This window comes from Cibotium barometz, chromosome 8 (assembly GCF_041138505.1).
Source record: "Cibotium barometz isolate CiBa-2024 chromosome 8, ASM4113850v1, whole genome shotgun sequence".
Classification (NCBI taxonomy): domain Eukaryota; kingdom Viridiplantae; phylum Streptophyta; class Polypodiopsida; order Cyatheales; family Cibotiaceae; genus Cibotium; species Cibotium barometz.
This window is the reverse complement of record NC_141053.1, coordinates 58,612,925-58,627,032: the sequence shown is the minus strand read 5'-3', so window position 1 is coordinate 58,627,032 and position 14,108 is coordinate 58,612,925.

The following is a 14,108-nucleotide window of genomic DNA, read 5'->3' as shown; positions in this document are numbered from 1 at the left end:
TTCTTTCTAGTTCCTACTTGGGAAGTCCTTATGTGTGCTTTGATTCCCTAGTGGGGTTTGCTTAACTCTTTAGGGTTTCTTTTTTAGACGTTATAATTCTCTTTATGAAGAACGTTTGTTTGGCTTTGTCGCTATTTTGTCTTCTTTTACCCTCTCACTATTGGCCTTTACTACCTTTGGAGTCTCTAACTCCTGTTGCACACTTCATAGGTTCTCTTGGTGCTTGCCACAACTGCCTTCATTTTGCACGTCATTAGGGTCTGCAAATGATGGGTAGGGTATTGTGGAGCGACCAAGGCCTACTCCCTTCTTCTTGGATAGCTCACAAGGTGTTTGATGAGGGGTGTGGCTTTCGTAGCCTTTGTTGTGGTGGTAGGGATGCCATCAGATGGTACAAACTACTCATCACCCAAGTCCTCAAACAACTCCTCTTTTGGTGCTGGTAAGTCCTCATTACGCATCCTCCACTTCTTGACATGGCTGTCATAGCACCTCTTTCCTTGTAGGCCTTGCAAATATCGCACAACAAACTCTGTTGAGTTGGAAGACATGACCAACCCTGCAGGGATGAACTCCTTCACATATCCCTTTGCAAATGTTGCAGTGATCTCCATGTTTGTGGGAGGGCACTTCTGGTAGACTTTGTGATGAAACATCATTAGGTGCTTATAGACAGTCGGAGTCAGTCAACTACTCCCCACCTCAACAGTTTGGGAACCTTCCATGGCAAGGATATATTCTCTATTGAACTTCGCCATGGTATGATTGAATTTTCTATGCCTCCGATAAACCACCTTGGAGATTTCCACTGGCTTGCATACATGCAACATGAGAAATTAGTAAAAGAGACAAAGAGAATGAAGAGGGGAGCATACATAGAGAGAGATGGACATGGAGTGAGAGAGAGAGAGAGAGAGAGACAAAGAAAGAGAGAGATCTTACTAGAGTCTGTCGAAGAGCTCCCTCCCTTCCTTCTTCAAGGAGACCTCATGAGACTGACTCCAATGGAGAGCTCTTGTTGTGTATCAACTTCACCCTTTTTCGCCGTGGTGGAGAGCTAGAGCCAGCTCTTTGAGGCTCTGAGTGGGAGCTTCTTTGCCTGAGCCCCCACACCTGTTTCTCTCTCTAGTGTCGTGGTGGCAGAGAGGCTGACTCCGAACCCATGTCCTCCTTCGGTGAGTACTTTGAGGCAGTATCCTCCGCATTCTTTCCCCTAACAGAACCTGCACGCTGACGTTGCTTGGGCTTCGGCTTGGCCCCCCCCACCATTGTCTCCCCCACTCCCCTCTTCTTGCTTGTGGCCCCCACTATCTTCATGACTTTACAATTGTTTTGAAACACTGTTGAAAAGCTACTTTAGACCAATCTCAAATTCGAATACAAATGCATGTCAAATCCTAAATTTTAGCACACCTTTGCGTGATTACTAAACTTGTGTTGAATGCATGATTACCATTTGTAATATCAAAGCAAATAATATATATTTACATTACAATGTGCAGACGTCATATATTCATTTTCATATACTAGCAAGATATGCTATTTGGTACATGCTAACAACCATAAAAAGCATAGCACGTTAACGTGCTTACACCCTTTATCATGACAAGAGAGCACTAATCTAATGCTCCCTAGTATTTTAGTTGTGTATGCCATGGAGGCTTCCACAACTTCATTTGATTAGACTTTACCTAATGCCTTTGTCTCCATCTCCTTAACAAGCTCTATCTTGGACTTTAGATACCTATGGCTCTCACCACAATCTTCATGCATGCATTGTTATTACCTTGTTTGGACTGCCTTGTTTGAAAATTCCACAACTCGGTAATTTCCACTGCATCCAAAGCACTCCATTGGCTTTCGTGTTGCAAATTGAGCTACTTTATACATAGGGATGCAACCGACTCTTTCATTCACCACATACTACAACAACTATTGATTTCCACAGCATCTGAAGCACTCCATTACTTGATCCTCATAGCAACCACCTCCCATTTTTCTTGCCATGTTGGCAACACGAGTTGTATTTGGTTGTTGGCAGGCAGACATGGGGTGGGACGGGTGCCCCATATGGGTTTGCAAACATGCCCCTAGAAAAAGCTTCATTGGCACAAGAAATGGTTTACATGAGGATTATGTGGCCTTTGAAATTGTTGTGTTCCTGGGTACTGCAAGACATTAAGATAACAGACAATTAAGGCAATTGAGTACTTCATATTCAATCTCATTGTTACAAAACATTCATACTCAATGGAGCATAAGAAGATTGGCCAAGGTCAACGAGATACTCGAAACGGTGTTTGGAGCACAGAAATCTCGATTAGCAGAGGTGTTTTATCACAGTGTGTTGTGAGCAGGTGTTTTATCATAGGAGTGTTTTCAGAGTAAACCTGTGTTCTTCAAAGGGATGAGCAAATTTTGGTGTCTAAACCCAGGATTTGGGCATGGAAACACTCTAATAGTGGCTGAAAAAAGATACAAGTTGTTTCAAAACCCAAAAGGTACTTGGTTGATTGCTCCAAAGTTGGAGCGGCAAATTGCATAGCAATGAGAGCACTTCTTGGAAGAAACACTAGTGCCATGGCTGTGTTTGTGGCTACAAGACACAAATCGTCTAGAGTACACTTGTGCAAACCCATTCGAAGTAGGAGAAGAACAAATGTCAAATGTAGTGCTCGTTCGTTTGGAGAATGGAAGAAAGAATCAGAGTGGAGAGCAGCTAACCATCCGACAACAAATGGAAGTTATGCAAAAGTGGAAAAGGCGGATAGGAAAAGAAGAGATTGGGAGGCCGAGCAAAGGTAAATGCAAGAAGTGAAGTTATAAGAGAGCGACAATGATCAGATAAACAGAGAGGAAAGGAAATCTTTTGTCAAGTATAAGTGTCCTGTGATGAAATCCAGGCCACTAATGTAGGACCCTTGCAAATCAACAACTTTTTTGTAATGGGACAACTTCTTATAATTCAAAACCTTGTTTGAATTGGGCCAACTTTTGGCTTGAATAGAAGTAAGTTGTTTGGTAGTGGTCCGTGGAGGATGAGTGCAAGATAGAGAGGTCACTTCTGACGTTAAGAGAGAGATGATCCTTCACAAACCCTGAGTCATCCTCAACAACAATTACCCCACCATGTTCATGCCCTATATATGTCTCTATCCATATACTCTATGCTTCCACACCATTTTCATCCTCTATGTATGTCTCTATCCACACTCTATGCTTCCTCACCTTTATGTCTCTATGCTACCAATGCATAGAAATGTTCTAGCATGGACAACACCCTATGCTTCTTTGCCTTCTTGCCAATATGCATTCACATACAACAATGGCTCCATGACCTTTACCATAATGACCCTTTTAGTAATGCATTCATGCATCCATAGCCTCAATGCCTCCATCCCAATGAGTGTTAAGAAACAAAAGGGGACTCCCGATGCTCATAGAGAAGAAGAGGGACTCTACGTGCTCAAAATCCCATCACAATGTTACCAACTTTTTTAAGGTGCAAAAGTTTATATTTTTTACATAAAAAATGAGTTCACAAGGCCTGAAAATGACAGAAACAACTGTAGATATGCCTATGTTTGGATGAATTTTTGAAACCTCTTTTTTTTTTTTAAAAAAAAGAGGGATTTTGATAGCACCTGGGTAATCGGTGCTCGGTTACCTAGGCGCTCCTAGAACCTCTCTAAAAAAAAAAGATCCAAAAAGTCATTCCAAACATAAGCATATTTACAATTATTTTTACCATTTTCAGGCCTTCTGAGCTCATTTCGGATGTCAAAAGTGTAAAATTATGCACCTAGAAAAAGTTGGTAACATTATGATGGAATTTGGAGCACCTAAAGTCCATTTTCTTCTCTCATGAGTATAGGGAGTCCCCTTTCTTTTCTTAACATTGGTTGGCATGAAGGTATTGAGGCCTATGGATGCATAAGGGCATTACTAAGGGTCAAGGCCGCATTGTGGCACTTGGATTCATGCATGCTAGCATGAAGGAAAAGAAGAATAGGGTGTTTTCACTACTAGAGTTCACTTATGCATTGGTAACATAGAGGGATGGAGGCTAAGGTGCAAATGGGTATGGCATGTATAATAGGAGAGGCATTATTAAACTATATATAAAGAAGCATGGAGGCATGGGAGAATGGTAATGGAGACAAAGAGGCATGAGTGAAGAAGGAATACACACAAAGGACATAACTAATGTAATTGGCGATGGCATATATAGGGGATGGGCATGTTGAAAATAGGGTGTCATAGTGGGCACAAAGATCAAATGCGTTAAGATAATGGTCATGGTGTTTTGGTATTTTATGTAGGGAAAATTCTATGTCAATGTATAGCAGTGTTGGTTTTTGTGCATAACAAACTATAACTTATCAATCCGAAATGTCCCTTTTCAAATGATATTTTAGATTTTCTTATCTTGTGATACCTGAGTAATGTTACAACTATTGTATATATGAGTATGGTTCTGTTTACTTCTACTAGAAGGTCAAAAAAGCTTGCAAGAGAAAGCTCACAGAAAAATCATACTCGCTTTACCCAAGGGTAGGAATACAATGAGTGGGTTTAAATACAAGGTGGGAGAGGTGCCCTCTTCCATCAATTAGAGGAGATGATCCATGATTGGTCTCCTTCTTTGCAAAGCCCCTTCATTTGGTTTTTCTTTGATCATTATGTTTTCTCTTAATGGTGTTCTTTTTGTTCCAAATAATCTCTCTCCATGTGATCTATTTTGCCATAAAAGTTACACTTTACTCAGACCCTTGGTCCTTTGGTGAAGAATGATTCTCTTCATAATGTGATGAAGCTCCAGTCGCTGTGACTTTAAGTTTTTTCTCCTCTTTAATCAAGGCTAATTCAATGCCATCAAAAGTCAGGTCATGTAGATTTTTTAAGGTATCCACGAATGGGCTAAATGCTTCCAAGGTCATGCTCTTCAGAAGAATTGTTATGGCATCCTCCTCATCCACCACTAGAGCTCATCCACCACTAGAGCTCCAACACTTGCAAGTTGTTGTTTGACACTTTTCATTTTATTTAAGTGAGCTTGAAGTGACTCATTTTCTTTGATGTCTAATTCCAAAAAATTAATTTTGTTTAAGTGAGCTTGAAGTGACTCACTTTGTTTCATGTCCAATCCAAAAAATTGAATTTTCAAACTAGTTTCAGGCTTCTTTTATTTGGCATCAAATAACTTTTCTGTTTATCCGATGCTCCTTTTGAATTTTCTTCCAATGTAATACCAAACAAATTTTCTAGTTTATCCCATGCTCCTTTTGAATTTTCTTCCAAGGCAATATCCCATAATGCTTGAAACTATCTCCTAGTCCTAATGCAATGATGGCTTTTCTCTTCTCGTTCCAATCCAAGACGATTCTCCCTTCCACTCAGAATTCCTATCCATCCTTCATGATTACAAATTTAAGATTTACTTGCCATGTATGGAAACCATCACCATTAAAAATTATCGACTATATAAGTGGAGTTGACATGATTTCTTTCTGAGGATAGGAAGGTCTTAGAAATGGAGTGACCCGATGCCAATGTCTAGTCCCTTACAAAGAAAGAGATATGAATTCTTTATATGATTAACTCTTTTTAATTTTAGAAATTGTAAACCCATAGAATAACCTATTTTGGAAGAAAAAAAGTTAGACAAACCAAGGGGGAAAATGAATTTGATGATGCACAAGAATTTATGCCCCAATGGTAGACTAGCACCACTTTCAAAATACCAGACATGTACATCTATAACAGCCATGCATACATCCTTATGCAAAGAGTCAAAACTACACTGCACAATGAAAGCCCAATCATCATGTGCATAGTTTGTAGATTCCTTGTTTTTTGCACATTAGATGCTGACACAATTGTTCTACAGCCATACCCGAGTCTTTCTTTTTCTCCTTCTATAGTCATTTCTTGCACCCATTAATGTAGTGACCTGGTTTCCTGCAATAGTTGCATTTGAACTTTTTCTTTGGCTTGCCACCTTCCTTGTCTACAGGCTTGCCCAATGACTCTAATTTCGGCTTGTAACTACCCTAAGGAAAGGATTTACCTTTGCCTCTTTGTTGACTAGTAGCAAAAGCCTGAGCTCCTATATGCATGATAGATTTGTTTTGCCTGGATTGCTATTCTTCTCTCGTGTGCTATGCTATGCTATGGAGTCTCCCTCATCCATATGCTCTAACTCTAATTGTGTTGCGTATATACGCAACACATGTTTCATTACGTACCCAGCACAATCACACAAGTGCATCCCAAGAATGTTTAGTAGTCTTGCATGATCGAATGTAAGGAATGATACTCCTCTTGACTGACAAAGCAAGCAAAGCATGTGCCAGCACATCTCTTCCATCCCACTTTGTTTGTTCCTACGTAGGAGGTATGCTATGCTATGGTAATATGGCTTCAAGGAGGTGGGGGTTGTCAGCTGGAGGTGGAGAGGAAGGAGGAGGCAAGGGTTGTGAGCTGGAGGCGGCGAGAGGAGGGGGTGGGGTTTTTGGGTGACAAAGTTTCTTGATAGGCTTCGTGGAGCTTCTTGATAGGCTTCGTGGGGCCAAAGTTTTCTCAAAAATAGATGTAAGGTCTAGTTACTATTAGATCAGAGTCAAGGAAGCAGATATACCCAAGACAGCCTTCAATACTTGTTATGGCCACCACCATGAGTTTACTGTAATGTCATTCGGGTTAACCAGTGCTCCTGCAACCTTCAACCACCTAATGCAAGATATATTCGGTCCTTACTTGGATGAATTTGTGCTTGTCTTTTTTGATGACATCTTAGTCTACTCTAAGTTAGTGGAAGAAAATGAGGAGCATGTGCGTAGGGTTCTGCAATTGCTACGTAGACATAAACTCTATGCTAAGAAGAGCAAATGTACCTTCTTTACTTATCAAATTGAGTATCTTAGATTCATCATCTCTGAATATGGTATCTCAATAGATCCCGCCAAGGTCAAATATATACTGGAGTGGCCACACCTAAATCAGTTCGTGAAGTTCATGGGTTTTTGGAAATCACAGGATGGCACAGGATTTTCATCAAAGATTATGCCCTGGTAGCTGCACCCTTGATGGATCTTCTTAAGAAGGATTGCAAAATAGTGTGGTTGTGCCAATTGATCTGAATAATTTTTTTCGGCTCAAGGCCATTATTACTTCTGCCCCAGTCCTAAAACTTCATGATTTCCACAAGGAATTTGAAGTGGTTATGCCAGTAGTCTAGCACTTGATGGTGTCTTAGGCCAAGAAGGAAGACCAGTTGCTTATACTTCCCCGCAAGTTGAAGCAAATTATGCCACCCATGATTTGGAGCTCTTAGCAGTTGTTCATTGCCTGAAATTATGGAGACATTATCTCTTGGCGGGCAAATTCCAGCTTGTAATTGACCACAAAAATCTGAAGTGGATTTTCACCCAGCCTAACGTTAACATGCAGCAAAGGAGACAGTTTAAAATCCTACAAGAATATGACTTTGACATCAAATTCCTCCCTAGGAAAGATAATGTGGTAGCAGATACATAAATCTTTCTTAAGTACAATTTCGATGCCAAATGATCCCATATTGGTCAAGGTGAAAGAAGTCTCATCTCATGATCCAGATTATCAAAGGATGGTGAAGTTAGGGGGAAAATTTAGAGAAGGAGAATAATCTAATCAAGGGATACTGCAATCATGACAGAAACCTCTACTTCAATCACATGCTATGTATCCCTAAGGATCCTGCTTTAAAGAAACTAATCCTCCATGAATCTCATGATAGTCCCACTGCAAGGCCACCCAAGCTATGCGAAAACATTAAATACGTAGAGGAGCTTTCATTGGGCAGGCCTGAAAAATGATGTCCTTCGGTACTTGAAGCAATGTCTTTCATGCCAAAGGATCAAAGCTGAAAGGGTCAAGATGCCTGGGAAACTTCAACCCTTGAATATTCCCCAAATGAAGTGGGAATGCATTAGTATGGATTTTGTGACAAGTCTCCCCACTTTACAAGGAGGATATGACTAAAATTTTGGTAGCGAACTTGCTTACCAAAGTAGCTTATCTTTATACCAGCAAAGAAGACCTTCAAAGCTTCTGATGTTGCTTGATTATTCATCAAGGAAGTCTTCAAACTTCATGGTCTCCCAAAGAGGATAGTAAGTGACCGAGATTCTGACTTCACTTTAAAGTTCTGGCATTCCTTATTTCAAGCCTTGGGCACTCAACTTTGCTTTAGCACAGCTTATCATCCAGAGACCGATGGCCCAGTCTAAAGAGAGTTAATCAGGTAATTGAAGACATTCTTAGAGCATATTGTGGACGAGAACCAAGAAGATGGATTCAATACCTTCTTAGAGCATATTGTGGACGAGAACCAAGAAGATGGATTTAATACCTTCTTCTGGTAGAATTTGCCTACAATACACCTTATCATCAGAGCATAGGAATGTCACCATTCAAAGCACTCTATGGGCAAGAATGCTTATCTCCTCTAAATTTCTCAGATCTGACCAAGAGTTGAGGCATCCAGGAAAATGCTCGAAGAGATGGAGGAACAGACCAAGGTAATCCAAAAGGATATTAAAGCTGCTTAAGATCGGTAAAAGAATTATGCTGACACCAAGAGGTCTGAAAGGATCTTCAAGGAAGGAGACAAAGTTCTTCTACGAGTATGACCCAAACGTAGTTCTCTATCACTTGGTAAATATAAGAAGCTCAGTCCAAGGTATTGTGGTACCTATACAGTTATCAAGTGTCTAAGTAAAAGTGCCTATAAACTCCAGCTCTCGGCCCATATCAAAGTCCACAATGTATTTCATGTAAGTTTGTTAAAGCCTTATGTACCTAGTCTCGATCATATTCTTAATGATGACCAAGTTGTAATCCCTACTCAAGGAGTCCTTGAATTACAGCCTAGTAGGATCACAGATTCTAGAGAAAGGTAACTCTGTAACTCTTGTAGAACATCTAGTACAGTGGAAAGACTACCCTGATGCAACTTGGGAAGACGAAGCTACACTCTTAAAGGATTACCCCAATTCATGAGATGAGGACATCTCGATTTCTTTAAGGGGGGAAGGATGTAACATGCCCATCTTCATTAATTAAAAAAATGTCCTTGTAATAGATGAATTTATGAGTTTTTATGGTGTAAAAATCGGTGATTTTATTAAACGAGCCATTTTTACTTAGAATCTTCAAATTTTGAGTCCAAATTTGGAATTTGCGTGCGATTTTACCCTAGCATAGGATTTTATAGCATCCAAAACGGATATCAAATCAAACTTATACTACGCAAATATTAGTTACTTTTAGTTTAAAAAACAATGACCTTTAAACCTTAATAAATGCATGACTTGACATCCGATTGACGGACGGTCTACACCCCAACGACTAGGGGAACATCCCCAACATTTTCACTGAAAAAAAAATTCACCCCCTTAGACGCTCCATTATGCAAATCGAGGCCAGTGCCCCAAATTTGGGAACCCCACCCAAAAAGATCGTACACACTCACTAGGGTGCCCGTACAAATAGCCGCGTAAGGACCAAAGGCCAACCACCCATTATATGGTCCTCACATACTGCCATGTGGACACCCATGCTGGCTTTGGCCAAAAGGGTACATGCGTACCACACCTTTGACAATGCACCGCCCACCGTACCTTTCCCTAGGCTCATGTAGACCAGTGATGACCGGTGCACTTTGATGGTACATCGTCCCTTCACCCATACTTTGCTATGTACCCGCAAAGTACCTTGCACACCTATATAAACCCCCGTGTACTCCATGGCCAGTAGCACATTGAGTAGAGTACACCTATAGGCTGCACCCGCCCGACACCCAGCATGGGGCCGTACCGCTAGTCTGTGCAAGACTATGTAGTAGCTGCAACCCTAGCATTAGCCTGTATACCGTAACTATGCCCGATGTACTTACTGTACCTGCAAGCCGTGCCTTGGAACCCTCACCGGCTTCCTCACAACACCCCCTAATCAGCCATCTCTCAGACAAGCCCTTTTTTCAGTCACCCCACCCTTGTGAGGAGAGGGTGTCCTTAACTCTTCTCTCCCCCCGGTGTGAAGGGACTTACAGCCATTGTGAGAATTAGACTCGACAAGAATACTAGAGAAAATGCTCGTATGGCTCCAACCCTTTTGTTGTAAGCTCCACAAGGGAATGGTAGCTAGGTTAGCTTGGTCATCATTTAAAATGGGTTTTAAATTATTCTTTAATATTAATATCAATAAATCAAGAAAGAAGATGTGAATTTTTTCATTGAAAAATGTTAGAAATTCTATGAAGCTATTATATTTGAAATGATGTTGTATTTTGTAATCGATAGTTAGTATTGCTATTTTTAAGAAAAAGAGTACATGTATTTTCTCCTTGCTTCGACGCTAACTCCATTTCCGTGCTTGTGTAGCTGGGCGGTGTTGTTAGCAAGGCTTGCATGGTATCCCTCATACCATTGAGAGAATGAGGTTTGTTGATTGAGGTAAGTAATTGTGTTGCTGCCTAGTTCTGAGGGCCCATGCTAGTGCGGTGGTGAATAAGCCCACCTTCGTGCGTAGACATCCCTCTAAAGGGAAGGAGGATCGAGCAATGGAGCCTGAGGGGACAACATGCCGGTTTGAGTCCTCACCAGCTACCGCGACGATGAGATGTATGGTCCCGTAAGGTTTGCCCAATCTGTAGAGGCTGGAAGGCCGAATTCTAGATCAGCATAAAGGAAAAGAATAAGAGAGTCGGTTTGGCTTGTATGGAATTGATTCTTGTATAAACTTATATATATATATATATATATATATATATATATACCTTAGGAGGATAAACTTTTCTAGAAAAAGTGCATGCCAATAGCATCCGAGATGGAAGAGGTCTCAAAACCTAATTTTCATCATCACTGTCTCAAGATGATTTTTTTTTCGAAAGATTTCGCATTTCGTTTTTGAATGTGTTCCAAAAGGAATTTGAAAAAAAAAATGTATGAGAGAGTTGTAGTATTTTTGGAGTTCATCATAGGGAGTAGCACCTAAACATGGAAGGACTACCATGAATCAGCCTTACTCTAGGCAAGAAGATAACCAAAATGGTAATACGTAAAAAAGCTACAATATCTTAGGGCTAGTGCCTTTTATAGTCCCAAGGCCCCCATATGCCCTTTATAACACATGTGAAAATGCCTCTAAGCCCCATGTGCCTAGAGCCATCACCCATATATATGTGCTCACTAAAATACCTTCATTACAAACCATCCTCTCCTATAATGATTTTGTCCTCAAAATTGAAGGTTGGTCGTGCACACATATACAAAGGCTATATAAAAAAGCTAAAAATCATGACATAAGTCACTGTCATGGAAGACCCAAATACCATAACATGAGTAGTATGACCCCCAGGGTTAAATGGAAAGGCTCCGTTGGATGAAACTAAGAATCTCTCAACTAGATCAAAGGGAAAATGTAAGAGACCACTATCGATGATGAAGGTAGCCGAATATCCGCTTGGGTCAAATCGGAGATGCTAGAAGCCAATGTTGATGATGGGCCTAGCTATGAGTCCTCTTGGGTCAAATGGATAAATATAGTATGCATCACGGATCCTCCTAGGTCAAAGAGAAGATCAAGTCCAAGAGATAGCTCATAAGCCCATCCTTGTGACTAAAACATGGAACTTACATCTAGGGTATCCACCAAATGGAAGCAAAACTCCTATCTGGAACTTACATCTAGGGTATCCACCAAATGGAAGCAAAACTCCTATCTGGAATGTTGACTGGTCCCTATAGATCAAGACCAAAAGATGTCACAAGTGCATCTAAATGGTATGCCATATAATCATCTACCATACATCCCAAGTGGCATATGATGCACCTAAAGATAAATGTACTGGCTCCAAATAAACTAGGGTCGTGTAGACAATCATGGAAGCCAAAGAAACACATCTCAAATTCGGCATCGTGTAAGAACTCATGTGAACCAATGCCATCATCCACTATAACATAGCTCAAATCATCTAGGGCATGATCCATTGCATCAACATGTATATAGGCTCGATCTAAAATATGAAACATGCCCTTATGTGTGAAACCCTCTGCATATGTGTGGTCCTCCAAAGAAAACACATGATCAATAGGATCACCATAAGCATCATCATCACTAAATACTGATATTGTATCCACACATGAGATGAAAGTGGCATCATCCATCAAATCACTAACCATGTCATCCTCACAATCTCTAAAGTCATCATCATGATCATGGTTTGTGTCCATCAATGATATCCATGTATAATCTATATCCCAAGATAGGTCAACCTCTCCTAAGCTGCATTATACATTAAACGAGATTCATTTTATATGCAAATAATATCCATTTTATATGTGTATTATACAATGACACATCACGTACTTTGGGTTGTAAGTTAAGGCCCTTACATTTTGATCAATAACTTTATCATCGATAACTTTATCGATCGATAAAGTTATCGATCAAAATAACTCACTACAAAAATAGTACATCATTCCCAATTAACACCATATTAGATAATTTGGGAAAAATCCCATTCCCATTTGAAAAATGGAATCATGGTGAACTTGTGCAAAATTTTGTCAGAACCCCCTTATGTGACATATCATTGGAAAGACCTTGAGTGAAGAGTAAAATCTAGATCTACAATCTCCAACGAATTTGGAGTTAGCATGTTTAAGATATCTGAAAAATTAAATGGAGTGATTAATTTCCAAAATATTAGATTTTTTTCAAATTATGTAATATTTACTTAATGTACTATGTGCACAACTTTCAATATCTAAAGGCCGTAAGCTAAAAAAAAATAGGCATTTCCTTCCAACGTAGTGCTTCTAAACTTGGAAAATTAAAAATATTTCTAATATATTAAGTAAAAGAACCTTCGATATAGGTTTAGATATATGTGTACATGTGTTTTAAGTTTACTTCACATTTGTACACATATTTTAGAAAACAAAAATTAGTTGTCTTTCATTGTTGTAAGGTTCCCCCCTTCCAAAATAGGGGAAACACTTAAGATAGCTACTAAGTCTTAACTTGGAGAAAATTTCCTACTCGTCCGACAACTTGACCATGCAAAGATTCAAGGATATGATTTGTAGGTAAGACCTAGTCCTATCCCACAGGGGGAGCGTGGTCTTTTAAAAATCAAATCACCCATAGGGTAATTGATCATAATTTACAACCCATCGCTTGGAATTTTCCTTCAAATTGCAAACCTCTCCAAATGAAAACTTAAATTTTCACAACACATTGATCTCTCATCCTTAGTGAAGATAACTTAATTATCCTCGCAAGTCAACTTTCATGTCTCGCCAACAAGTGGCTACTTCAATAAGAAGCAGCTCAATAAGAGTCCATTTGACTCAGTTCATGTACTTCATGTATATCTACTTCATAGAACACTTAAATATACATAAAATTATAAAAAGCACATGAGAAGGAGCATGCAAGAAAGGTTCTAATCAACAACATTTGACAAGAATCCTACAACAAAAAGGCACATCATTAAAGGCCAAATTCTTCAAGTGAAGAATGTCGCTTCAATGAATCAGATGAGGAACTGAGAATCACAATCTCATTATGATGATTTTGTCTACGTTCCTCCAGATCCTTCTCTTCTCCCCCATTATTAACATCTCTTAGTTTCCCAACTAACACAAATCACATGTAACTCTATTGATGTGATTGCCAAAAACAAAGTGAGCAAAAAATATATCCACAAAAGAATTACTAATTCTCTTGCTAATCTCTCTCTAATCCATGCTAGTGAGGGTGTGTGAGTGAAGTGAGGTGAGAGGAGGGATGAGTACATGTAGTGTAACGGATGGTGTGACAACGCTCACAGGAGGTGCTGTGGAATTGCTTCTCAAGGAGTTGTGGAACTTGAAGACCTGAAGGGTTACAAGCTCAGCCATCGAAAAGATCCCTACGATAGTTGTGGTTTTCCAAGTAATCTTCTTGTTGTGTTTCAAGCGACGATGAGGGTTTGAGTGAGCCATAACACCCACCACATATCCAAGCATCCTACCCCCGTAAATCCTAAGTCACTATAAGATGGAAGGTGAGCACACTTA